Below are 27,208 nucleotides of genomic sequence, written 5' to 3' on the forward strand. Positions count from 1 at the left end.
TTGTGTTTGTCCTTTGTCCCCCTTGTTCCCCTTCTGCTGGTACTATTATCATCGGCGCACTACGTTTTCTTTTTCAGTTCTTTACGCTTTATTAGCGCTGGTGAGCGGATGCTAAAAGCTGCTTGCACTCCGCTTCTATATCTACGAAATCACAGCCCAGACTGATATATAATTTCTTCTTTCCGAAATGTAGCGAAGCGCCCTCCATACGAACGAATGCCAAAGATCGCACCGGCCAGTAGATCTTTGTTTACAAAATGCTGGGCTGTGGAGATCACACTGCTTAGCAGGCGATCTTCACAGCCCAGTACTCACATTTTTTGTAGATTCCTAAAGCGACCAAAGCACGCGGCGTACGTGCAAGCGCTGAAAATGGCACCAGGCTCAGAGCCTCCATTCTACCTGCTGCCGTGACACTTGCATAATCTGACGCTACTCACTACAGGCACGCTTCGAAAGGCTGAACTTAGTGGAGCAAAGATAAACTACAAAATTCGCAGTGCAGGTATTTATTACAATACACCACCGCGTCTTCTTCGGAAACCGACAAACAAGTGATCAACGCCGCCAAAGCCAAAGCATGATGTCAAGGCGTCAGTTGTGTCAGCGACTTCATCTCCCCACAAATGCCGCACTTGCAAACGTCGAAAACACGAGTGCACTATTAACATAAAAGAATATAAGAAAATAGGGACAAAATACCTACGTTTGTATGGTTCCAACGTGGTTTCAACTTCGGAAGCAGTCCGAAATCAGTGCTGTTTCTTTGACTATTATACTGCTGGTGCCCCGCGACGGCCGTGTGTCCCTGCCGGTGGGGGTGGACGCCGGGCCATCATAGCCGGGCGGTTAAAGCTCTGAATGTCCTGACTTATCCAAATACTGCCATCGTTTGATCGTGCAGCGGGCGCTCCTATTGGATGCCGGCGACGCGTCGCCATTTTTAGCTCACGGCGCATCCCACATCGAGACGCGCATCCTCCTATTGGTCTGCGGCGACCGCCGGGGAGACGCCGCTCTTTGTGAGCACCCTCCCACTGGTCTTTTGTAGTTGCCAGCGCCGTGCCGCCGCGACAAACTAGGTTTGCGGCGACGCTCCCCTATTTTTGGCTCAAGTGCGTCCCAACACTCACCCGCCTGGCGGTACTTGTTTATAAAATGCAAATTTATCCAGCGCTTTACAGGCGGTCACGATGAAGGCGCCACCACATCATTTTGACCGGCTGTTCCTTCTTTGGCGCGCCTGTGCAGACAGTAGGGTGTACTAGTTCACCCTACTGACACCTTCCCTTCTAGACACCGTAGCCGGCCAAATAAAGTCTAGCTCGCTTTCACCCTTAATCTGGTTCCCCTTAGGTTCCAGTTAATTGCCGCATAAGGCTGGCGTTTCACTAACTTTGACTAAGTCCTGACAAATGTTTAGCAGATCAAAAGGTTTTAAGTGGAAAATTTTTTTTTCTTTCCATAATGGATTCTTTTTGTGGAACACGTGAATTTGGAGCAGACTGATCACCTGTTTCGAATGAATTTGTTCTAGTTTCAAATATATTGTTCCACTTAAACTCTTCGCAGTCTTTGTGTTTTAATAAATATGCGACTTTGTTCCACTTACGTGGTGTGTTGCGGAGAAACACTCCAGAAAAGAAGGAAGCGTTTGTTTTTCAAAACTTACCACTTTGCTAAAGGCTTGGACTCATGTACGAGTCTCTCCTCTGTCTAAAAGAAGAATCTCGAGCTTTCCACTTCAAGTGCAAACATTTTCTATTGAAAATTGCATAGTGTTCAGGTCACCTGCAATACCGGCGTAAATCGTCGTCATAACATATTAATATGTCTATATATGTCTTAGTTTAATTGGTCATAGCAGATACTGTAATTGAACTGATCAGATTAGTGACCAAACTGCTGAAATCGATGCAATTAAGACGTCGGACTCCTCGAGGTACGTTCGAAGCGCAATATCTAGAAGAGCAACGAATGTTCGCCCTACTTATGGAAGATTCCGATTGGCATCTATCTCAAATCATGACCGGCAAAAATAAAACTCAATCCCTCAGTCAACCAGTGTTTACTGCAGAGTTAGAAAGAATCACTGGATTTCGCGCTGCGATGTTTCAATAATAATAATAATAATTATGATAATAATAATAATAACAAATTATTTGGTGTTTCTTACAGTGTCCGTGGACATCCAGTTGGTGTTCTTGCTGGCGGAGTTCAATGGAACGCACAAACACAAATGCTTCCGCGAGCGCAGACAAACAAATACACGCGCGCACGCGCGTACGCACGCATGCACACGCGCAGACGCACACGCGGGCACAAGCACAGGCGCACGCGCTCACAAGCATGGAGACGCATCCACACGTGTACACAAACAAGGGCGCATGCACGCACACACACACGCGGAAGCGACTACTACGAAGGAAAAGTTGCTTGAGATAGTTTCGGTTTTACACTGAAAAAGAAAACCTAAAGTATAGATAAAACCTAAGATTGAATATTTTTTGTTGATTTTATAGAACAATATTATGGTAAAATTATTACTTTTAATATAATAATAATTTCCCTAATTTCGTTTAAAAAAAAAGGAAAAAAATATTTTCGAAGGCGGCGCAAGATTATCGCAATTTCAATCGGCTTCCGTTGGGCTGCCGTTGTAGTTCAGGGGGCTTCGAGAGTCGCTCCCTTTTACGGTTTCGCCGTTTTAGCGGATATTCTAGATATCTTCCTCACGAATGACATGTTCAAGATTAGAAAAAAGCAATGACTGAGAGCTGGGGGGCACTGCCTCTTACCAAGGCCCGTAACTTGCGGACAACCCATGACCGACTGGTGCAAGCGCCGGTGAGCAAGTTTCTTTTGTTTCTGCGAAGTGCGCCGCTGTTTCAAACTTTGTTGTGTGCCCTGTGCTTCCTAAGCTATGTTTGATTCTAATGATGCGCTGCACGGTGCTATTTGAAATTTGAAAGGAGCGTGCCTTCAAAACCTATGACTCGCTCCGCAGAGTGAGAACGACTTGCGTGCGGCAAAACCGAGGACCTCGATCGTCCGACGACGCTTTTTGGGAGCGTTCAAGTGCAGTCTGACGGCAGTTCAAGCAATCACAGGTCATCCTAGTTCTGACGTGTCGCCCCAACAGACTCTCGCCACCGATTTGTTTCATAGAGCGGGAGCGAGGAAAACGTTTCAAGAGCGAGCAGCATGATTTCTTGCCTGTGCTTATGCTTGTGCCGTAGAGACGCGCGGTCTCTTCGCGTGTGCCGAAGCAGCACACTTTCCGAGTTTACGATTGTGTGATGTAAACAAAGTGAGTTTGGATGCCACGTTTTTTAGTGGCTGCGAATACCGCTACAAAAAGCAGAGCAGCTCTAAAAAGCAAGGCATTAAAGAATGCGAAAAGAACCTGAATATTCGATGGAGTTGAAAGACTACCATCGTAACAACTCGCCCAGTTATTCTTCCTGTCAAAGAATAACAGCCAATAGTAAAAAAATCAATAAATGACAACTCTTAATTGGTTAAAAATTTGTAATTGATGCAGTACAGCCCCACCCTGCTCTACTGCATTTATGATATCAGGTCATGTTTAAATGTATAGGACAGTTCATAGCAACCATTTATGTCCGACACATTATATTGAATATATTCTCTAAATGCTCGAAGTTATATAAAAAATGCTCATCATAAATAATGCCGTTCCAATGAATGTACAATAACGTGTGCCTTGTATGTATGTTCTCAGCAAACGAAGTGGGTGCATACAAAAAAGACCAAGTCTCGTGTTTCCTCTCTGTTGGCGCTTTTTTCAGGTTCACACTAACGTGGGTGTCTAGGTTTAAAAGAGTGGAATTGACATTTCCCGCAGAGCTGGCAGGCCAAAATCAGTTTGGCTGCAAAGCGCGAAAAACCTGCTCTTTTCGATCATCCCAACAAACTTCTTGAGGCTGTGTCTCTCGGAGGGCGTCAGTGAGTGGGCTAGCAACATCCTAATAATTTGGGATGTAGCGTTAGTAGTATCATGCAATGCCTAGAAAAGACCTAACGTCGGTTTTTCCGGGAGCGGTTCAGGAAACTCCTCGATTGCTGCAAGCTTTACCTCGGACGGTCGGCGGCACCCACGACCTTTTACGTGTCCCAAGTATGCTACTTCTCCCCTTCCCAGCTGACACTTTCCGTCTTTAAGCTGAGGCCTGCATCCCGGAGTCGTTCGAAGACAGCCCGAAGATGTGCAAGGTGTTCGTCCCAGGGCTCGGAAAACACGGCGATGTCGCCCAAGTACGGAACCACAAATTCCTTTAGACCTCGGAGCACCCGATCCATGAAGCTTGAGAAGCAAAGCAGTGCCTTATTGAGGCCGGAACGTTCCAAAGGAGGATATGAAAGTGGCATACCGGCTCGCTCTCTCTGAAAGAGGGACCTTCCAGTAGCTTCGAACGAGGTCCAACGTGGAGATATACTTAAAGGGCTACTCCACCGATTTTTTCATTGTCTCCGATTTGCTTGAAATTTTGCTAAACTAACCAACAAACATCGCGAAAATAGTATCACAAATATTAGGTCAAAATATTGTTTTTTCGCGAAGTTATTGAATTTACAGTTTTGGTCCTCACCGTGTTTTTCAAGCTTGAAGTCTCTACTGGCAACAATGAAAAGGTGACGTCAGTGGAAGGCAGGGGTTCACTCTTTGGGCTGTAGATTTTGTTTTAAACTGATTCGAAGCAGTTTCATGGTGTCAAATGAATGCTTGGGAAGCTCGCTGCAGTACCCGCGCTCCAGCACGGAACAGATGATTGGCATATTCTATTTTTTGGCTGCTTGCTCGACTGGCAAGCCTGCCTGCCACTGACGTCACGGCCCTGAAAAGCGCGCGTATATTTGAATGTTGGTTTTTGCATCATTTTCATTTGCCGATTTCGCAATAACTATTATGAATTTCACGATTTTAAATAGCATACCGGAGAGAGTAAAGGCCGGGGAGTCAGAAAATATAGTTAGTTGAGGTAGCTCAAAAAATCGGTGGAGCACCCCTTTAACAGCGCTAGCCATCTCCACCCGTTCTTCAATATTGGGATTTGGATACGTCTGATCTTTGTTGATAAGGTTGCGGCGCCGGTACTTAATGCACGGGCGAGGTTCTTTTCCCGGTACCTCCGCAAGTATCAAAGAGAAGTGAATTCACTCTCTGCTGCTTCAATCAACCCAGAGCAAGCATGCACTTCACCTCCCGCTCCATGATTTCCCTTTGTCCAGGCGAGACTCGGTAGGGCTTTTACCGCACCGGCTGCTCGGTGGTAAGCTCGGTGTCGTAAAGTACCAGATCGGTCATTACTGGCTTACTCTTATTGAAATGATATATAAACTCCCAAGGAAGCGTCTTCAGATCGCTTCGTTGTCGCGGTTACAAGTCAGCCGCCACAACAGTCTTCTCGAGTACCTGTTCGACCGAGCACGCAATCGGGTATTCACTAATCTCGGGAAACTCTACGCTGACTTCCTCAGGGTTATTTACCGTCAAGCTCATCACAGTCTCAGGTTGCCGGTACGGCTTTATTATATTGCTGTGATATACTCTCTGGATTTTACGTTTCTCGCCGTGCTCGCAACGTAGAGTTCACTTCCGAAAGTTTATGCAACACATCACCTTGTCGCCCACGGAAAAGGTTCGCGGCTTAGCGGTTTGGTCGTAATACCGCTTCCCCTTCACCTGATCCTCCTTCATATTACTTTCGGCAATACTTCGACTGTGGTTCAGGCAATCAAGAAGCTCGAGCACGTACTCCACTACAGTAGGGTCTTCCACGCAACCTTTCCATGACTCTCTTAGCATTGGGAGCGGAGATCCCAAAAATCGGCCGTATACTAGCTCGGCGGGGCTAAAACCAGTTCCGCCATGTGGTACGCATCTCAATGCAAACATTGTGGCTGGGAGGCTTGCCTCTCAGTCAGTCTTGTGCTCATAACACAATGCTCGCAGTACACGTTTCATCACTGAATGCCACTTTTCTGCGCTGTAGGATTGTAGGTGGTAGACCCCAAAAACGTAGCAGTCAGAGCACTGGAGAACACACTTCCTCGGTCGCTTTGTGTTTCGGCGGGAAATCCAACGCGAGCGAACACTGAAAGCAACGCGTTCACCACCTCCACATAGCTGAGATCCTTTAGCGGGATTGCTTTGGGAAACTTCGTCTCGGGGCAAAGAATCGTCTGGATGTGGCGGTATTCTAACTGTGCAACAGGGAGGGGGCCAAAACAAAAGTGTCGATCACCAAACGGTGAAAGGGTTTCGTGATTATTGGCACGAGCTTTAGCGGTGCCTTGTTCTTGTGATGCGATTTTCCGATTCGTTGACACGTGTCGCAGGATCGCGCGACCTCATCGACCTTTTTATAGCACCCAGGCCACTAATACTCCTTGAGGAGGCGAATTTTTGTCGTTCTTACTCCCAAGTGTCCTTACCATGAAGTGCCATGTGCTAGGAGGATGAGGTCGCGCCGGTACTTTGCAGGCACCACAATCTGATCAAACGCAATACCCTTTCGGTCTTTATTACTTACGATACCACACCCCTTTCCTTTTTTTGGAAAGCTACATTCCGTCAGGAGACTCCTTCTTCCGTTCTCGACCTTAGATCCTTAATTGTGGGGTGTCCTTCCTGTTGAGCGATCACGGAATCGCGATCGACACCCAACAGTTTCTGCAATTCACCCTACTTGGGGGTAACACATAGGACTTCGGAACGCTCCATGTCGAGACATTCTTCACCCTTCTCTTCGAAGGTTTCCCCTACCAGTGTTTCTACTTCTTTTCGCCTCTCTGGATCGGAAGCGCCAGCGTCACCCTCGACAGCCGAACGCGAGGCTTTCGAACGCGGGGTTCTCCAGGTGGGGACGTCTGCTCTACTTCCGTACTCTAGTTTTGCTGCCAAGTCTCGGGCTTTGGCCCTAGTTAAGGCCAGGACGATTCCCTCGCAAAAGGTTTGCCCTCTCTCCCGCAGCAGCTCCTCCGACCGTTAGAAAACAGGTACGGATAACCGAGCGGGAGATTGGCCGACACGGCTGCTTCCATCTCAAGGGCTCCGAAAGGACGCTCGACGCGCACCCTGGCGATAGGGAGGCAAACGCCATGCTCTTCGACCACCTGTTTAATCCACGCCCATTCTCCCCTGAACTTTGTAGGGTCTACGTAAGAGGGGTGAATCACATCCATAGTGGCGACCGAATCGCGAATCAATCGGCACTGCCTGCCGTTCACCGCTAGGTTGCGCAGATATGACTTTAGTAACCGGAGATTCACTTCGCCAGCATTTACGTAGGCGAAGACCACCTTCGGCTCTCTGAATTCGGGCGCGATATGACCGAGCTTTTCGCAGTTACAGCACATGTTACGGGCCGGCAAGCCTCGATTGACTTCTTTTTCTTGTGATCTGTCTTTGCCATCGGCGCCTTCGCCTGCTTCGCCTTTCGTCCACGCTGGCTCCTTCCGGTTTTCGCCCTGGACCCTTTTAGGCCGCGCGTCTCTCCAAAACCGTCCCCCTGGCCACCTCCCGAAGTCCCGTTTGCCAGGGTGAAACGCTTTCTCTATTCGCGGGTGACCTTTGCCGTCGAAGGGCCGGCGAGTCGCAAACTCTTCCGCCAGCTCCGCGCCCCTGTGAACAGTCCTTACATCCGGCTTATCCTGAACCCAAAAGCGGGTCTCCTCAGGGAGGTGACGCAAAAGCTGGTCTAGGCAAATATGCTCCACTACTTCATCGTGGTCCACCAGAATTGCCCTCAAACTGTAGGTAAACTCCAAGAATGACTCGTTCGGCTTTTTCTCAGCGTTGCGAAAACGCTGCCGAAAGGCCTCAGAGGTAAGACGATACATTCTAAGGAGGATTGCTTTGACCACCTCTAAAAGGCTTGACTAAGAGGGCGCAGACCCTTAGTCAAGCCTTTTATAGGCTTTTTGTCTGCGCCCCCAACATGTCTGCGATGTTGAATAAAGATTTGATTGATTGATTGATTAATTGGCCTTTGCATAGTCCTCCGCTTCGTCTTTCGTGAGCCTTGCGAGATCGTCCGCCGCCGGGCAAGGAAGGGGCGTTAAGAGGTGCTGCGACCAAGTTTGCCTAGCGAGCCCGACCTTTTCGCTAGTGCACTCGATGTTCACCAGGAACAAACCAACGTCCTCGCCAATCTTAAAATGTTGCATTAGGTTCTTCATTTTAAGTGACTTTCCTTCTCCTGTGCTGGACGCCGGACTGCCCTCCCGATCATCCCTTCTTTTTACACAACTCGAGTTAAAGCCTCCTCATCTGAAGCTCCCGCTCTTAGAATTTCAATTCCGTCTCTTAAAATTTCAATTCCACATCTTGCGACTTGAGACGGTCGCTCCGCTCCCGTTCTCTTTTCAATTTGTTTATTCACTGCACTTCCTCCCAACACTCGGATAACTCGGCCTTACCTGCCCCAAAGTCAAGCATTGCCTTCATACTGAGCGGCTTTTTTTTTTTCCTCCCCTGATATCCACGCCTAACTCCTCGCAGATACGTATTAAGCGGCGAATTGATGTCCATGAACGTTTCAATCACTGTCTAATACCCAAAACTACTGTTGCAATCCGTAAGGAATGCTGCGTCACAGATAGCCACAAAACAAAACACTCGTTTTACACTATTTAACTTGGAAGGTAAAGCCTGGTGTGTACTCAAAGGGAAAAGCCAGCCACTCACCCACAAGTGCGATAAATGTTCTGCGTGGAGTCGTTGCTACCGCTGCCACCAGTTGTTACGTTTGTAAGGTGACGATCTCAGGTGCGGAACCAAGAGTCGGCGCTGTGGCTGTTATTTTATGTCGGGGCTGTCATTTTATGTTCAGCCGCTAATTTCACATGATATGAACCATTTTGCTCAAATTCAACCCGTACCTATGGCGGGTATCTTAGACCGTTAGGAAACCTTCAAGGGCAGGAAGGCCCCTCAGAAAACTTTGACGGACATCTCAGAGACTTCAAACAATTTTAATGGGTACTTCAGAAATCCTGGCGGCTCCATATACGTATTCTCAATGATTCTCAATAGACATAAAGGAACTAATCCACTCTTAGTTTTAATGAATTTATAATACCACTCAATCGCTTGTTCTTTCACCGAGCGCGTAAGGAAGTAACGGAAATTTTCAGCTACACACGACTTGCACAGCAAACCACAAAACTCGTGCTGTTTCGAGGCAAACAAGCCAGGAACACCTTTTAACATGGCGCCTTCTTCTCAGAGTACTTAGCCATGTACATTTTTTTTATTGTTGTCAGACTTATAAAAGGGGTCCATGTGAAGAGTTCGAGGTAATGGGAGGCGCATGAACTGACACAAAGAGGGAAGCCTAAGTGCTACCACTTGCATTCTCCGCCAACTGCACCCCCCCCCCCCCTTTGCATCTACCGCAATTCCTATAAAAATGTTTACCTGTATATATCCCTTATTAAAAATCCGTTTTGGTACCCGCCAGGATTTCTTATATGTTTTGATGTACCCTTTAAAACTATGTCAGGGATGTGAGATGTGCGTCGAAAATTTCTAAAGGGCCTGACGTGCTCTTTAAGAATTCCTAAATGGTAAAATAGACCCGTTATAGTATCTTGAGAGGCCTGTGGGGACTGTCCCAATCCTTTCCGTGAAACCAAAACACCCATCAAAGTCGTTTTAACGGCTCTGCGGGAGGCATCACGTGACAGTTGAGGATATATGCATCGGGGAAGCCGCTTGTCCACATTGTATCGGGCGCACGCAGCGAGCGTTGGAAATTGAGGAGACGTTCTCCTATCCAATTATATTGTGTCTGTGTGTTCTGTGTATGTGTTTCACGGGCTTGACTAGAAAGCGAGAGAGAGATAGAAAGAAATAGATGGCGTTTTTGTTGCCGTTCAAGAACACCCAGTCCTCGCTCACGAAGGGGCGAGTGTGCGGGGGGAAATAGGGAAGGAGATTGTTTGCTGTCTGTTTAAAGATAAACTGTTTTCTTCAGTCGTGGTGAGAAGCTCGTCGCCCTGTTTTTTCTCCGTCAACGAACGCCAACTAGATTCCCAAAAACCAGCGGGCATTTGGTTTCCCGTCCCGTGCTTGGGGCATATCTTCTGGAGCAGCTTGGTCTGTGCCTCTTCGTCCGTTCGGCTTCAGGAACATCCCGGGATAAAAAAAGAAGCTGGAGATGCCACCGCGACGCAACTATGGGGCGACACCGTAACTGTGCTTACGATTTCTCAGTGGCGGCTGATGTTGGGAGCGCGTTCTTCGTTTTCGCTAAATATTCTACTGACAGTGTGTAAGTGTGCGTGCGTTACACCCGCTTGATTTTATTTGTTGAACTACCGTACATCTTAGGAATTTATCCACCCTTATTGTGAGCACATTGAAAAATATTTTTTGCGTCAAGGTAGTCGGTAGTCCCTGTTTGGTCTGATTCATTTTTTACAGCTGATTGTGCCCTGCCTTAAGTAAACATTGGTTCTTATCGTCTTTTTGATCTACCACATGTATGTAAAGACAACATATATGTACAATCCGTGAAATATTTTCCACTAACATTTCGAACTTTATTTTTGGTCAATCGTTCAAAGTTATTTTGATGTCTAAAGGGTTCAGGGGCTAACGGTGGTTGAAAGGTTGAAGGGTGTGAGGGGCTGAAAGGTTGAAGTGGTTTGAAGGGCTGAGGGTTTTAATGAGCTGAAGGGATTTGCAGCGCTGACAGGACTCCATAATACATCAGGGCTGAAGTGTTATTGTCATTAGGCTCTGCGTTTGTATTCCAGAACACCTTTTGGCTGCGTTTTTAGAGATATCCCAGTACCCGTATTTTTGCGTTAAAATATATGTATCGCAGTAATTGTCCCTATTGAAAATATTTCTAAAGGGCCCGTCAGCCTTGAAGGATTATGGGACCTCACAGGCCTTCAAAACCCTTCAAAAATACCCTACAGAAAAACCCTTCAAGGATACCCCATAGAAAAACCCTTTAGCCCCACAGCCATTCTACCCGTCAGACCCTCTAGCCCATCAACCCCTTAGACGCCCAAATGACTGTGAGCCATAGACAAAAATGCAGGTCAAAACATTGAAACTTTATTGCCGATATTTAGTTTTACATGCATATTATAACTCAAAAAGCAACGCTTGTTCAAACCCGGCGCAAGGAGCTGTAGACGAAAGGGATCACATCAAACAGGGACAACTGACATCCTTATCACAAAGAAAAATACCTTTCAAAGTACTCACAATGCCGCTGGGTATATTCCTGATGTACGGTAGTTGAGCTAATAAAACCGAGCAGGTGCACCTCACGGGCACATACACAGTCTCAGTAAGCACGTTTAGCGAAAACCACCAACTCGTAAGCAGCACCCGCCGCCGTTGAGAAATCCCGAGCACAGTCACGGTTTCGTCCATGATGACATCGCGCCGGAGTCTTCGGCGTATTTTTCGCTCGCTGGTCTGAAGTCGGACGGACGAAGAGGCGCAAGGAACAAGTCCGGACAGCGGCCGTCATCCACTGTCTCAACACCCGCAGTGCCGTAATCCCGGTGCGCAGGCACAACATGCGGTGGGACGCTGACCCCGACTGCCAGGCTTTGCAGCGAGTAAGCCGACACCGGCCACGATCTCCTTGAATGCGCTGAACACAATGGCGCTCGAGCGGTGCTGAAGGCGGCCTGCGCCGAACTATGGTTCCCCTGCGGTACCAAGACAGAAACTGCACGGATCAAAACAGACCAAGGGGCGAGCCCTCAAAACCATGCATGCTCACCTTCCTGGAGGAAATTGGTCCGCTCCAAACATCCCGGCTCGTGGGATAACCGGAACCGCACACGAGCAGAGAGAAAATGGCTATGGCCTCCCCCGCTTGCACACACCACCCTCCTCCCCCCGACCGCTGACCTGGCAGCCCTGCACCCTCTCCCCATCGCCGGGCGGAGAGAGGCGATTGCTTTTTGGGGACAGTCCCCCGTGGGGGGACCGGTTTCCGGAACGAGTCGCTCCCGCGTGCGTCCCTGTTCCTGGAAAGCGCGCACTGCTCTCGGCTTGTTCTTTTTTTCTTTCTTTTCTTTTTTTCTTGTTTTCTTTTTGTTTTTGTTTTTTTATACATGGTTGCACGTATTTCGCCTCGAGCGGACAGGTTTGCGTTCGCCTCAAAACGCCGCTCGGCCAATACCACTCGGCCCGCGGCTCGTCAATTCTCCACATGGGCGGTCGCCCTCAGTAGCCTCTTTCGCGACCGAACACCCGGGCAGTGACAGACGGGTCCAGGAGCCCACTCGTATTTGATAGAAGAGCAGTAATAAAAATCTGACCGTACTCACACACGATCGGCATTCTCCAAATACTTATTTTTTTCCCCGTAGCGTACAATAAGCAGCTATGTTCATTAATTCTGCGAAATGTGTTTTTTCCACCTGGGCCGTTGCCCACACAGACATATCAAGAGGCCTGAAGGTTTTCCCGACCCTATTAGAAAAGTTCTTGACAGGCTTTCAGGCATTTCAAGGCATCGTAAAGGGGACTTTAGACATTTCAGGAGAGCCTCTGACGGGACCAGTGAACCCACCAAGAAATATCGGTGCCCCCGTTAAACATCTCAGAAATTCCTGAAGTCCCCCTCACACCCTTTAAAAAATCCTGAAGTCCCATCAGAGCGATTTTCAATAGGGGTATTACTTAATACTTTTTGGGATATATCTCTCCAGCCTTCCGTACAAATTTTCGCTTGTTCCTTAGGTATGTAAGAAGAGTTTCTAATACGGAGGTATTTATAAAATAAAAAAAACGCAAATATCTTTTGAAAAGCACTAAGTTACAAAAAAAAAAAAATTGTGCGTCAGTTCAGAAGTATTAATATTATTTCAAAATACGGTTCTCTATTTGATCACAGGGCCATTGAATATACGAAGTAACCTTACAGTCAAGTGGGTGAGTACAGTTTTTGATTCATTGCTTCGTGGGTCATTAAACGTCATTTCACAAGCATCAAGTCATGGGCCTTTCTTGCAACAAGATTGTTATATATTTAATATGGGGCTGTTTCAGAATACCAAAAAATATTCGTCGTTTTATCATGTTTCGACATGGGTATGACTAATAGACCGTCGCTTTTAAATTTTTATTACAAGAATACAAGATGAAAAATTACTCTCTAAAATGTATGTCCACTTAGTAGTGGAAGTCTAAATGAGACAGAAACCTTGGCAACAACAGCTGTACTTGGGTATCGCAGTCTTTTAGTTTCTGCATATTAATTATCTTTTAGAAGTCTTTTTCTATTTAACTAGGCACACTTTTATTTGACTTCATTGCGTTTTTATTAAAAAGCCGTATCTTGAAACCTCTATTTGCGCAGGTACCCACGGGGTGAGCCGAATTGCGGCGCCGAGGAAAAGGAAGTCTCGCGCACAAAGTGAATCTAGTCCAATGAGCAGAATCAGGCTTTACGGGCCGCCAGGAGAAACATGAATTCCTGTGAACTTTCAAGAAAACAGACACCTTTTTTGAGACGGTATACTTTGATCTGAAACCCAGCATCTGTCACGGCTTGTTTCAACGAATCTTCCGTTAAGTTTGCGTGCGCAAATTCAGCGGTACCGACAGGGTAGCTCTTTAAGCCACCCGCGCCCACAAGGATAAGCAGCCCTCCAGGTTTTACAAGTGTTCCCACGTTAAGAAGCGCCTCTCTAAAAGATTCATGATCTGTTGTGGCAGACTCCAGGCATCCATTGGACATAACGATGTCGAACGTCTCCCTGTGTTCCTCCGGGAGAACTCCGGGCTCCAGAACATCACAGGGGACCACTTTACGTATGGCCGAGCGTGTGCGCTCAAGTATTTTCAACGCCCCCTTCTTGATGTCGCTGCAAAGCAGAACGATAAAGTAATGGTCAGCTTTTACGCAGCTATGATGTGTGACACTGTGTTCAGTCGATAGCTGCGAGTATATGCAGTGTCACAAAGCGTCGGCACTTTGTTAGCAATATAGGAAATTTCGTGATACGCAATTTCCGACAGGGGGAGTACGACATGAGGCTTTTCAGTTTTCACGACTCGAGCGCGAGATTCCCATGGAAGATAAGGCCAGAGCGTCCTGATAGAGATGTAAACACTGATTTTGATCGATTCTAACAATCCAAAAAGTGCTTGTTGTTCTGCCTAAGTCGCGTCGCCTTAACATATATATATATATATATATGTGTGTGTGTGTCTGTGTGTGTATAGACAACGAAGAAGGGAGAAGGTGAATGTTGAATTTGGTGCATTAATTTTAGAGGAAGGAAAAGGGGAAGAGAGCTGGCGAAAACTTGGGCCAGGAGCGGAAATCGAACCAGCAACGTGCGCCTTTCCGGGGCAACGCCTTAACCGATTATCCGTTAAGCCGTTTTGAGTTATTGTTTTATTTTGCCGTGTATATTTGGGGCCGAACCTCAGCACGTATTCGAACCCGCTGGGTTCTTTACAAAGTAGGATAATTTTTTGGCGAAAATTATCTGTATAATTGCAGATACTTTCAGTTATTTTCTAAAAAAAATAGTTAACTTATTCTTACAGTAGATTAATAAATGTATCGAGTTACAGTAAAAGGTATAAAAAATAACCCCATAAAGTTTAGCGATACAAGTATTGCGGTACTACCCATGACTGCATAAATAGCGTTGTTTCCTTCCACTTTTTTTGTAATAATTTTTTTAGTTAGGAATATCTCAATTGAATGAATGTAGCGCACAGCGGCATAAAATATTTCCGTGTTTTCTGTATATAAGTGTGTAAGATAAGGGAGATATTCTTGAAGCACTGAAACGTTAATGTCCACACTTGAAATACTTAGTGCTCAGGTGTTTCTTTGCATGGGTTTTCATATGGTATAATGGGATTGTGGGTAGTATGAGCGCATATCATTAAGCAATTGTAACACTATTTGAGTATTCACAAATATTTAGTTCCCATTAGTATTTTGTATCGTTATTTTAATAGGTGTCAGTGATGTACATTCGGTCAAGCCGTACAAGCTTTTTAGCGAATTTTATGTAAGTGAGCCGAATCCTCCTTACATTTTTGCTCTTGTGACTATTCTTTATCAAAAAATATACATAAAAATCGGGTATATAGTAGAGCTCGGTTAAGGTTAAAATAAAAGATTATTTTTTGTTGGTTTTAAGGCCGATCCTCGTTAATATACAATGTTAAACAAGGTTAACTTATTTTGTTGTTTTTGCTATTGGCAGTCAAGCTTCGGCGTCTGCTCTCTAGACGATCATGGCCCACATCCACTACATAGAAAAAAATAGGTCCTGACGTAAAGATGCTGCATCTGAAGAGTGAGACAAGCCAAATGTTTCGCGCTCGAAATAAATGTGCCTAAAAAAACCCTTCCCAATTATATATTATCTAAGTGTATCCACTTTTGGGTATAAATGTTTTGTTTTGTTTAGAGGAAGGTCAAAAATTACGGCTTACTGACAAAGAAAGAGGGTTTCTCCTGGTCCCGGAGGGAGTGTTTTCTGTGAAGGCCTGAGAGGCAATCAGTAAGAACTATGATGTGGTTAAGAATATGACCCTAAGTAAGATCAAACAGAGGGCAGTCAAGTGGTGTCAGTATTTTGGTCTGGAGAGGCTTAGGTCATCGGTTGTTCAAGGAAGAGGCCTTCACCTTAACGTGCTTTTTACAGTGAAGTCACATAAATAGTCGTTGCCATTCAGGGCAATTGTAACACAAAAGGGTTCTTGGCCAGTACACATAGCAGCTTTCCTTAAGAGGCATCCAACCCCACTCCCTTTGCGAGACCCTTTTATAGTTGGCAGGTCAATGTCGGTGGTCAAGTTCGTGAGGGAGGAGAACCCCAGGCGGTGCGACGCGGTCCCTTTTGATGTCGAGGATCTGTTTTATTCGATTCCCCACCGACAGCTGTTGGTCGCTGTGTGGGAGTTCATTAAATCAAGCGAGTAGGTTGTTTTTTTTTCTGAATATTTGTGGTGTTAACGTTAAACAATTTTTAAAATTGATGTTTTTTTTGTTTTGTTTTTTTGAGTTCCACTTTTGTGGAGTACAGGGGGTCGAAGTTTTTACAGAAGCAAGGTGATGCATTGGTACTGGTGTCGCGCCTGTTTTAAGTGACGTATCCTGTCCAGGTGTGATAGAGGCATAGCCGGAGGTTTAGGGGGTGACGTCATCCGTGTATCTAGGTACGTAGATGACTTTTTGGTGTTCTGAACTGGTTCTGGCCGGAAAAGAGCGGGTGTGGCTGCAGACATGTTGGACGTGTTCAAGGGTCATGCCAGTGGGTTAAACTTCACCAGGAAAGACCCTGTTGGGAATATCCTACAGTTTTTAGACAATAAGCTAACTTTCTCGTACTCCCACTTGTGCTGGTGCTACTGTCCTAGGTCGAAGGAAGGTGTACTTCCGTTCGAGTCGAGTCATTAAAAAATAGTTAAAAGGGGGATCATAACCAGAAGTCTTTGGGGGTCGCTCGTCAGGTCATGTCCTCACCAAATGACGACGAGTTTTCGTAGACAAGCTAACAAACTTTTTGAGGGCGGCTATCATGGAAATATCCTATATGTGTGGCCGAGTGCCTCTTGAGGAAGGTGAGAAATCCGGAGGTAGTTATGGGTAGGAAGTCTACGTAGGCACCGAGTGGTGGTGACCTATATACATAAGGTGGCGCATAGGTTAAAGGATGTAGCGCAACGCCACGATGTTCCTGTCGTTTTCTCAGCACCGGCCAAGCTGGGACGTTTATGTGCGAGGGTGGAAAGGGGATCGGTTGTCAGAGCCGCATGCGATAAGCAGCATAAAAGCAAGTTTGACCCTTGTGTGTGTAGGGGGGAGAGGGGGGTGGTCTACAGTATTCCCCTGACCTGTAAAAACGTTTACATTGGCCAGACCGGTCGCTGTATAATGATAGATTACGTTAACGCGCGTGTTTCATTAGGGCATCTCCGCCAGGGAATCTGGCGGTCGATCTCCGGTTTTGGAAGATGTGGCTGCTCTCCGGTTTTGGAAGATACCACGGCCCTGGAGAAGACAGAGTCACCAACAAACTAGGGAGATAACTGAGGCCTTTTACATTTCCAAGTTCAAAAACAACTGTGTCAGCGCGCCTTCGATAGATATTTATAATTGTGAGTTGGCATTTTTGAAAGGCTTTAAGTCGTAACGATCATGTGAGGGTCATGTGTCGTGATGTTATTTTTGTTTGGCGTGACCCCTCTGTTGGGGGTTTCTTTCAAAATAAACAGTTTATAGTCAGCGCTCCGTCTGTGTGCTTCTTCTCTGTCCTGTGTCCTTGTTCGCGCTGTTTTATTCGTAAACAGACAACGCAACGTCTTGCATCTTCAGCAAGCTAACAATGCTCGAGAGTCGCATAATTACATTTCAGTAGAGCGAGCGCGGTCCTCTAAATCGAGGCTCAATCTGCTCTTGCGTCGCGATTGATACGTCGTTGCTCAACCTACAACGATGACGTGTTCACTGACATTCAAAACAGCTCTTCCAAGACTGCATGTGGGTCAAGCAGACATGACTGTCCCGCCGCTCTGTACTTTAGTATGGAACGGGCTCACTGCGCAACGGGGGAGCCGTTTGATTGAACCGGTGCAGTTTGACGGTTACCGGTCACCCGCTTGTGCGAAATGCTCACCCGTTTTCACAAATGGGCGACCCGCTTGCTCAAACCAGTGAGCCTTTTGCCCAAACAAGTGACCCAATTGACCCAACGAGTGACCCATTTGCCTAATCGAGTGACCCGTTCGCCCAAAGGGGTGATTGGTATTGCTCAAAAGGGAGGCCGGTATGGGTCCAACGGGGTGACCCTTTTGACAAACGTGCGACCAATATGACTAAACTGTTACCGGTATGAACCCGCTTACTTTCATACAGGAGTCCAGCTCTAACTAGACGATGAAAATCTCGTCAATATGTAATGGTTTTCATTATTATCCCAGAGGGATAAGTACTCATATTCGGGGTATTCAGCGGAATTTACCGATAATCGAAGGCGACGGCAAGATGGGAGGGAATTGTATAAACAGGGGAATGATTAAGATACCCTATATATACTGTGACAGTTATTTGTGGACTCCTACATACCTGTAGCCCTCTAAGGCAGCAATCTGCTCAGCACGGTGGGTCCAGTCAATGGCATCTTCACTCTTGTCAAGCCACTTGTTGAGTTCAAGCCTGTTGCCTTCGACTAGGTCGCTCAGCACGATGTGTTTGAATCGAGTGGAGGCCAAGAGCGCGCCCAAGAGGATCGGGCCACTGCCTACATCCAACAGAGACTCCCCCTGAGCCAGATCTATAGAAAGCAGACCAACGTTTTATACTGCTTCATTGTCAACAAATTCAGGCATAGGATTTTTCTGCCAAATTTTCAAAAAGCATCATAGTTCACAAACATGCCGTCGTTCCGTCTCTAAATGAATATGCCCACTTAAGCCAGGTGAGAAACAAAATACATCACCAACTACAAAATGAAGGTCGCAAAGGAACTTAAGTTAAAGCTACTTTAATGAAGGCCGTATGAATCGGGAATAAGTAGGCGGTCCGCCTGATAGGGGCAGAACGTTACTGCTGACTGGAGACTCTAAAGTCTAGATTTGGAAAAGGGCGCAAGTAAAACCATGTGAATTCTTTTGTAATTCATTGGCCATCACCTTTTGTGGCTCCTGCTAACGTTATCTAATGTTGAGCTTCGTTGGACCTGGGAGGTGCGGATTTAAGGGTCAGGGTTGGGGGGAGGGGGGGGGGGTGGCTGGGAGGGGTGGGGGAGGATCTACAGGGAGATGGCATTACGGGCGAAACTTTGGCCAGATATGTTTTGTTGGCCTAAAGTTGTTTTTTTTTTTTTATGTCACCAAAAGCTAATAATGTCTTCCTGGAAAAAGCTGGTGTAAGCCGATATTTTATTAAGAGAAAGGTTACCTTGGGGGCCTTAGGGTAAAGCTGTCCGCCCCACCCCTCCCCCCCTAAATCCGCCCATGGTACCTGGGCATGCGTACGTTGTCGCAATGTGCTCTAGAGAGTAAAGCTGAAGTGCTAAATTTTCGGTGTCACCTAAACAAGAGAAACACGGGGCACAGTTCGAACACGTGCGCTCCATTAACACTCGACGGAGATTTAAGCTCCAGTACTTAAAAGAAGAGTCGCAACCGAACGCTTGCATAGCACTAGTGTTCAAATTTAGGCCCGCTAGAAATTTCTTTGCGTGACGGCCAAATTTCAGCATTACGGTTTTACAGGTCTTAGTTGTCCCGTGCGGCGAAAATAGCTGGTAGAGAGGCGGAGACGCTTAAAGCGTTTCAAACGCTTGACGCATTTTGTATCTCTTCGCGCCATATAACGCAAACCCGGCACATAATACACGTGACCCATATGAAGCAGTTGAATCCACTCTAGGCACTTATATGCAAACCTCGTAGGAACCTTTGCATATTATTGGAGTGGTTTCTCTAGAGTCATGTCTCGGTAATATAGACCCCCGTAAAAGGAACTCGGAGCATTATGAAAGAAATTAGGGGGGACCGAAATTTCGGTATGCAATTCAGTACTCGTTGAAATGGAAAGCCGCACTTTGGACTATAGTGTTCCCCAGAGGTGTGGTGGGAAGAGCGGCGGTGACCTGCAATGGCCCGCGTGAAGCCAGATGACGTTTAAATCCGCAAGGGCGAGACAGGGTGCTGCAGTCGAATTACATAGAAGAATCAAAGCCGAACACGCTTGGCGAAGCTGAGAGGCAAGGTGAGAGGAGAGGCAAGGCGAGAGGAGAGGAAAGGCGATAGGAGCAAGGCAAGGCGAGAGGAATAGACGATGTCAGATGAGAAGCGGAAGCGTTCAGAGATCATGGCATGTGTCAAACGCAAACAAACAGAGCTTTCTGCTCAATTAAAAAAAAAATAATTTGCGAAATCAAAGGTGTGCCATTTTCTGCATTTGGCAGCTTGTGAGTGTGGAGCAAGAAAAACCTTGGCATTGATCTCGCGAACGGTCATAGAATTATAAAAGGCTGCGACAAGTGGATGAGCCTGGCAAAATCCTACTCAAGCCTTTTCCGTCAACGAGCACCGAATATTGAACAACTGGAGGAAGCCGTAGATGTCTCGCTCTTTAAAAGGCCTTATATGTGCGATGCTGTGAGCAACAAGATGCTAAAACACAAGGAGAAACAGTTTGGCACCACACTAGGTGCCTTATAATCCTGTTTTTTTAGACACGGTATTATAAGGCTTCTTTATATCTCTGTTCTGCCTCTAAAACTTATTTTTTTAACTTTCGTTGCAGTCGTTCTTAAGCAATTGAGTATCAAAAGTAAACCACCGGTACCTTTCACTTGAATTAATTTTGATATCCATAATTCGCGGGACTTCATGAAGGAATTCAGCACTTCAACTACTCGAGAGGATGGCTCGACAGGCTTAATAATCAAGCCATGGAATTTCAAGCCGTTATATTTATGGAGAGGGTGTGAGCTTAAAGGGCAGCCTCAGTTGCCGATGCTCGGAAGCATCTTGCAGACACCCTCCCTAAGCATTCTCCATTGGACATTTACATATTTCATTAGTCCTGTTTTTTTCTACAAGTTAAATCCTACTTAAAACTTGCATCTATACCTGTGTCTGTAGCAAAACGTAGCAAAAAAAAATATTGTGGGATTTATGTGTAACGCCAGCGGGGTTCATAAGTGTAAGCCGATCGTTGCTGCTAAGGCGGAGTGACAACGGTGATTTGGGAAGACATTTGACTCGAACATTTACTGCACCTACAATTCCAACAAGAAATTATGGATTACAGGCAAGGTATCTAAAAGCTACTTGACAAGATTTGACCGTTTCTTGAAAACAGACAAGAGACAGCTCTTTTGTTGGTTGGCATCTATTTATGCCGCCCTGCTTCCGCAAAGCTTGAGAACTTGATGATCATGACACCCAACATGAATGCCAAATACAGTCCTTAGAGGCAGGAATCATTCAGGTCGTTAAAGTTCACTACATAACTGAACTTGTAGGTCACTAAATCGCATACGCGGAAGACAATGAACCAAAACACGCGGTGACGCTTCAGACAATTATGCACTGCTGGCGGTACTCAGGACTTCGCCTAGAACACCGCTATTAAAAATTCGTTTGCTGATTTGTTGATTGGAGGTTAATGACGGATGAGCATCTAAGGTTATAATGTGCCAAGAGTCTAAGCTATTTCAGTAGAAGTGTTAAAGAGAAGAAAGTGCTTTAGTAGCTGGTGACGTCATAAAAATATGAGCATGCACGTGTATAAGAGTAAAAAATACGTCCATCAGTTAGGGGTGGGAATTAAAATCACAGTCGGTGTATAAAACCGATATCAGTGAAAAACTTAAATATGCAAATGTGTGAAAAGAGCGGTTTATCACCTAGAAGCAGGGCTAGGTGCAGGGGTAAATGTTCTGTATATACTGTGAAACTTGTTTATGGCGGCATTGATCATATGTGCGATATTCATTTTGGATGTGCTTAATGCTTAAAGTTATGTTACAGTGTTGTAACACTGGAGCATCGTCCCCACTCAAGAGTTGCCCATGTTTGACACGCGTACGGCCAATTCGTAACCGGCACAGGACCACTTTGTAGAAGCACTCCCGATGCCCTGGACTTTTCCATTCACTTATGTAGGGTTTTACTGCATGTAATTTGTTGTTCGTTTCAGCACCTCACTGAAGTGACCACTTTAGTCAAGTGCACTGCTTCAAATACTTGTGATGGTCTTTATAAGGTATTTTATGCAAGTCTACTTGTCTCTCGTTAGCAGAAGTTGCAGGAGAATCAGCTACTTCATCTCCCGGGATGCCAACATGAGTAGGCACCCAGCATAAAACTATGTGAATTTCGCTGTTTGCGGCTAAACAAATATTGGTCTGAAATTCAGATACAAGAGCCTTTGTGACACGTCTCAGTAATATGACTGCATTTAAGGAACTCATAGTGTCAGTTTATACTACTGAGCGAGAAAACCTTTTTTGGTCATTATAGTCGACCGCCAATACGAGACCATAGAGCTCTGCCGTGAGTATGGTGGTGGTTGAGTTGATCCTACTTACTCGCTTAACGGATGGTCTAATCATAGCGCAGCCTACAGTGGACTCGTTTTTTGTCCCGTCTATATAGAAAATTGCATACTCTTGATATTTCTGTTGGGGTTCCAAAACTCAAGGCTTCATGACTTCTTTTGAAAATATTGCTACTATGTTTAGTAAGTGTAAAGTCGCAGTGAGTGTTTTAGTAGTCACATGGGGCGATATGAGGAGGGCGTTGGACTACTGGATCTTTTGCATCCATTCCAACAGACTCTGCTGATCTACAATTTCTAATTTAAAAAGGAGGAACTATAAAGGGGATGTTTTGAAATGTTCTCTAGAACTAATGTTTTTTTTTTTTTTATTATCTCGAGCAGGGTGCTCAGGAACCGAGCGAAATTTAATGGAGTACGTAAAACCCAGTGCGAATGGTCTATGCTACAAGAATGGTTCATTAGCTTCTACAAAGTGTCACATAAAAAAATTACAAAGGTTTTTATTTTCGCGAAAATAAACTAGGCATCGCCGAACGCTCATTCTCCGCCCAAAGGTAGCGCTAGAGGTGACAACGAGATGGCAAAGTTTCAGTCCGATCCGTCCGATAACTTAATCAAAAGTTATAAGTGATTTTCTGAAAATTTCAATGGGAAAAAGGCAGCCGGCGGAGTTTTCGAATACATGGGGCTCTATGGCACCAAAAACCGAAAACGGGCAAAAATGAGCTCCATTTTCCCATTGAAATTTTCAGAAAATCACTTCTTACTTTTGATTAAGTACTCGGATCGGGCTGAAACTTTGGCATCTGGTTGTGACCTCTTGAGCTACCTTCGGTCGGAGAATGAGCGTTCGGCGATGCCTAGTTTATTGTTGCGGTAAGAAAAACCCTGTAAAGTTTCTTTTGTAACACTCTGTACATGCAACACCTGATGATGAATGGCGTCCAACACTTTCAAATCCGATGCCCGGGCAGAACCCTACACTATGCAACCATAGTCAAGCCGGGCACGAACGACAGAGCGATATATGCCTAATAGACACAGTCGGTCCGAGCCCCATGACGCATGCGATAAAACCTCTCGAATGTTGAGAGATTTAAAACATTTCAGTTTAAGGATCTTAATCTGTTGAATGAATGTCAATGTTGAACCAAATGTGAGACCCAGGAACTTGTATTATTATTTTATTGAAATTGGAGTACCGCACATACTCATAGATGGATCCTGGAAAATTCCACGCCGAAGAGAAAAACAATCACAGGTTGTTTTCTTGAGCGAAAATCTTAAAGCATTTGCATCAACCCATTTGATTAAGTTATTTAACGTCAGTTGAACCCGACGTTCACAAATCGACAAGTTACAGGACGAGACGGAGATCTGCAGGTCGTCCACATATATAGAATATTGTACTGAAGGCGGTATTACACGAGCAAATTGAAATTGACATAACGATAAAAAGAGTGACGGTGAGCACTCCTCCCTGGGGGACTCCAGTTTCCTATCTGAAGTCTGAAAAGTGTTGTCCGTATCTTCAAACAAAAAGTATGGTGCTCCAAGTAACTTTGCATGGCAACTGAAATGCGACCTTGAACACCTAAACTGAACACGTCTTGCAGTATGCCAAAGCGCCAGACCGTGTCATAAGCCGACTCTAAATTAAAGAACACAGCAAAACATTTTTGTCGGTTGAAAATGCCTCCCGCACAGTTGTCTGAAAATGAACAATATGATCGACAGTGGACCGAGCTGAACGAAGACCCCATTTGTACTTATCGGGTAGGTTGTTTCTCTCCAAATAAAACCTAAAAACCTTATTAATTATCCGATTCACAGTCTTCGAAATAGAGCTAGTTACAGCTATGGGTTTGAAACTAGATGAGCAAGGGGGTTTCTTGCCTGGCTTCAGCACTGGTACGATGCTAGCAACCTTCCAAGAGGGTGGAAAGTAACCCTCGAGTCAAAATCAATTAAAAAGGTACAAGATCAGTTCCAGGGTGAATGGATGAAGATGCTCAAGCACTTTATAATAAATTGCATCTGGTCCAGGGGCAAACTGCTTGGATGAACGAAGCGCCATTTGAAGTTCGTGTAGCATGAATGGAACATTATATGGTTCTCTCGCAGCCACGGATGAAGTCAAAATCTTTTATTCTGCCGGATATTTGTATCGCTGGAGATTTTGAGTATAATATTCAGAACTCGATACAAAATCGAAGGGTTCATCTTGGATGTCTGCCTGTTTCTCCAGGATCGTTGGACATATTCCACTTCGACTTAAGAGTGGGACCCAAATGCTCAGTAAGGACCATCGAATTTTCGCACTTGGTCCCAAACTTTTTTCAGAGGTGCACAGCTATAATTAGAGTAGGCAGAATCTCTAACCCTTTGCCCCTCGCGTGCCTTCGAATCTACCTCGCCTGAGCGGTCATTTTTTTAATTAGTTGGGTTGACCGGTGTACAAAATTGCTTAAAAATGTTCCACGCATTGTTTAATGTTTTTGTAGTGGTGTATATGGTTTTATTTCTATCACTGGCATTTTACACCGGATCTAAAGTAACACATTTCTGTCAAGTCACGACATAATAAATAATAGAATATATAACCTCGTTTGGGGCACTTTGGCCCAAATTGTATTTAGCGCCATGAAACCCTCCCCCAATTGTAATTATATATTCACAAATCCTTTCCGATGTGAAGTTAAGTGGCCTTCTCTCTGTGCCTGAAGATAAAGAAGCGAGAAGAGACCTCATAAACGCTTTTCGGGCAGAACTTCATATATGCACACATATGCAGAAAATGTTGTTTTCTCTTGGAACATACAGGAGCGCATTTTTTCACTCCACTCAGCCGTCTATTGCCTCCTAAATATTTTAAACCAGGAAAGAAGCGCAAGGTTGCTCCGTGGAGTTTGGAGAGGGGGGGGGGGAGGCATTTCACACTGACAACCGACGACAGCCCTCTGGCACAAACACGCCCCATTATACGAGGGCGAGTTTTCGTGTTCTCCTTTATAGCGTCATGTACATGTCTTCCTTTCCGGCAGGTTTGGTCACATTCTTCCGCCAAGAGACATCCGTGTCCATCTGGGAACTTGCAAGCATTCCTGCCGGAACTTTCAATCGTAATGGTGCTTGAATGTTTTCTATTGGTTTTTGCAAACAATAACTCGCATTTGTCTGTCTCACATATCAGGATAAAGCAACAATTAGCTCAAGGAACTCTCGACTATAGGTGCGGCCAAGCAAAAGGAATGCGTTTGCCACTATAGTATGTTAACAGTCGTTGAAATCTTGAGGCCGGTAATGACATAATAAAGATCAGCGTCCTCACGAATCGTTTTTTTACTAAATTACATGAAGCTGGTTAATGTCGCACATGAGAACCTCCAATGATGCTCAAGTCAGTGTGTACTGCTACTTTATCAGTTTGGGAAGAGCGGGTGCACTTTATGGAAATGTAATGCTACACACACAAGAATATGAAAAAAAATCGGCGGCTCAGTTGTTTGAACTCAGTTTCGCCAACGTCACAAGTGAAATGTTAACACTTAGAGGACTTTTGGCACCACAACCATTCACTCCGCAAATGGCTTATATGTTGTCTTACGTTTTCATAGCGCCGTCGCTCAGTGGTCAACGTCAGGTATGCCACGTACACTACACTCCGTCGGTGCCATTAACCGTAGGGAGGATAAATAAAGAATTGCTGAAGTGGCGTCGGTGCTGTCCAACCAAAGCCGGCCTGGACACATCAACGTGGCCGCGCGAGATACATATAGGCGGGTGCGCAACACCATTTTTGTTGGGGTAGAAAGCTCGACGCCAGTTCGCGCGCTACGTAGGTACCTTCGCTATTTCAAAACATATGTGCTATTAGGCGTAACGCCGTACAACTTTAATACAAAAGGCATAGTTGGCTTCTGTTGTCCATACTGTTGTACACGAAGAACTAATGTCGTGCTTTGTGCACTAACATTCCGTGATATAAGCGGCTTCTGCTCCAGCAAGTATTTATAGCTCACCGCCACGCGTTGTCCGAAGAACATGCGTCGAATATTCCGCGACAAACCCGCTGACGATTTTTAACTTCATGAACCCGCCGTCTTGTGAACCTCTCGCCTTAACGCCCCGCCGCTGCGAGAAAAAAAAAAAAAAAAGATCTCTTTTAACGTTGCGGCGCGGTCGCAGCACGCCAACAGCCACCGGTGACGACACACTAAACACTCTTTACCAACGTGACGTCTAGATGCAGCGTGCGCGTACATATATTAGCACACAAAACAGCCAACACATTTACATCTTCCCCACTCGGTAGGCTTGCTAGGTGCAACTCTGGAACGTAGAAAAATTCGCAGTCCAAACGCAAAATGTAATTTACCTGATCGAAATATATCATGAAGTTCTTTATGGAAAGTAGAAGCCTCCCCTGTGAAATGGCCATACATCTCCATATACGGCCGAGGTAGAAATTGTTCTTTGTAAACATCCCTTAGAGCTTGGGAATCCATGGTACCCAAAAGGTCCAAACTGTAACTCCTGAAAACGAACAATTATGAGGTTAAGATACATACTTCCCCAATTCACAGCAACATTGAATGATTTGATAATTCGGAATAAAATCCTAATTTTTTTTATCTCAAAATCTCGCCCACAGAGGCGTGTATGCTTTCCCCGGCCTCCCCGTCTAGTGTAGCATCTAGTGCGTATGAAAACAGATGTCAAAAGACGGGGGATGTCAGATGAAAAGTTAACTTCGCAATAACCCGACATAAAACTCCAGTACAACCTTAGACCAGTCTACAAATGTCCATACCGGTCTCGAATACACGCACCGGCCACTCCCAAACTTATACCGGTCGCCGGTACAGGCTACTTGTCACCCGCTATCTGATATCGGCCGCGGACATGGGCTTACTTGTCGCCACTTAAAACGATGAGCCAACGCCGGTACGATATTATCGGCGACCATTCATATAGGCAGGCGACCGGCGTCCTCGTATCGGTACTGTTATCTTCGTACAAAATCCGATACGGAGCTTTTGGGAACCTGTTTTGCACATCCGATACAGTACGATGGGACGTCCGGTAACAACTGCTCATATGCTAACGCAGAACACTCGCACATATGCAGTTGGTACCGGAGGACC

The 27,208-nt window shown here is 45.6% G+C and overlaps 1 pseudogene; it reads right to left on the bottom strand.

The window, feature by feature from the left end:
- Positions 1-13,448: 13,448 nt before the first annotated feature.
- LOC8028005 lies at positions 13,449-26,547 on the bottom strand (annotated as a pseudogene).
- Between the last annotated feature and the right edge of the window lie 661 nt (positions 26,548-27,208).

Source organism: Ixodes scapularis, unplaced genomic scaffold, assembly GCF_016920785.2.
Source record: "Ixodes scapularis isolate PalLabHiFi unplaced genomic scaffold, ASM1692078v2 PGA_scaffold2__306_contigs__length_199485367, whole genome shotgun sequence".
Taxonomy (NCBI): Eukaryota; Metazoa; Arthropoda; class Arachnida; order Ixodida; family Ixodidae; genus Ixodes; species Ixodes scapularis.